The following is a 1,814-nucleotide window of genomic DNA, read 5'->3' as shown; positions in this document are numbered from 1 at the left end:
ATCGTCACTTGTTGGATACAGCTTGAAGGGTATCATTAAGCACTGAAAAAACAGTAACATTTCAGGATTCCAGTTGATCTTTCTGTAAAGAACAAGTATAGGGTCTGTAAAGAGAAACTATCCACTGTTCAGATTTATGAAGGTAAAATTTGAGTAATTAACAATAACAGTATATGATTTTTTAATAATGGATGTGTGACATTTACTGCTTCAATACATAGAACACTAGCAATAATCTAACAATATATGAAAACTAAACATTAAAAATTATTGTAAATTTATTATCTTGGCTACTTTTTGTAAATTGGTGGCCCAAAATGATAAATTTTGTCAACTGTTAGAAGTAACTTGTTCTTATAGCCTGTATAGTGTCACTAGCTTTATGAGTGTGGCCATGTGAAGTTAGCATGCTGCAGTCCTATTTGCTCATCTTTTAAGCTCAACTGTTTTCGGTGCATAACTGCAGCACTGATGCAAAATTCACACCCTGCTACAGAATGTAAGTATTGAAACAGTCAGTCTTTGAGTATCACCAGGTTATTTACAGATTTGTTTTTTTTTTTTTTGAAATTCTAAGTCTGTCTTTGGTCTATTCTGAGGATGTCACAACTGGCTCATTTATTGCAGTGGAGATGCAGAGACTTATGCAGGACCTTTCTCTCCCATTACAGGGAATGGAAGAGGAAGATGCTTAGCATTAACATTTGGACCGTTAGCTATTCCTAAAGTAACAGAAATGCAGACTAAGAAAGAGGAAAAGGAGAAGGAGAAAGTGTGAAGGGCAAAAGGGTAAGAAGAAATGAGAAGGGTACATTATTTATGGAGATTTTAAATAAACTAGTTGATAAGAAGTTCCATGATGCTGTCATGCAAAGGGAAGTGGCAGGTATGGTGAGTACTATGATAGCCTCAGAGCCAATTAATTTCTCTTAAAGAGGTTGCATTGATTTTCATGCATTACTGGAAAAATACATACGATGATTTAGCTAGAATGCCATTTGTAACCTGCAAATGCAGGAGCCTCAGTTAAATTGCCTCCCAGCAGCTGGTGCGTCAGGACTCTGTTGGGAGGCATTTCCGCATCTCCTTCACGCTGCGGAAAGGATCCCCTCTCATCCTGTGTTTTGAGGCAGTCATGAAGCCTGAGGCTGTGTCCACCAACCTGCCAGTGCAGGGGCTTCTGCTGCTGCCCTTGATCCCACGGAGGCAAGAAACTGCAGGATGTGTGGTGCAGATCTGCTCCACAGCCTGGTGACCTTCCTCCTCTTTCAGCTCCCAGAAGCAGCTAGATTTATGCTGAATGTATCTGACCTCATGGAGAAGAGTCGGGTCTTATACTACTAAGACATTATCTTTTATCACAATGATTACATCAGTCAGGAGATCAGTATTCACAAGCATTATCCTTTGTGCTCCTGTCCTTTGCGTAACAGCAGTATCCTGCTGCGGTTTCGTGCTAGAATACTGCAACAGCTAACTGAAATAGATATTCAAGCACTATATTGTGCCAAACCATCCAGAAAGAACAGCCTTTAGGAATACATTTATCCTCAGCTTATATAAACAACCTTCAGCTCAAGAACAGAATTTGACTGTATTATATTTAGAGGTAAGAATGAGAAGAATCTGACGATGGTGGAAGATTTCACAAACTTATATTTGACCCACATAAACATTTAGTTTGAAAATACCTGTTGTCAGGTATTTCTCTTGTCAGTCCATTTCACCACGGTTAAGGAACCTTATTTTTTTGTCTCTCGTAACAGAAAAGAGGAGGGGGGGTGAGGCTGGAACAGTCCCAGAGGGTGGGGATG

The sequence above is a fragment of the Calonectris borealis genome, chromosome 3, assembly GCF_964195595.1.
Source record: "Calonectris borealis chromosome 3, bCalBor7.hap1.2, whole genome shotgun sequence".
NCBI classification, from domain to species: domain Eukaryota; kingdom Metazoa; phylum Chordata; class Aves; order Procellariiformes; family Procellariidae; genus Calonectris; species Calonectris borealis.
This window is presented reverse-complemented; position numbering follows the sequence as displayed.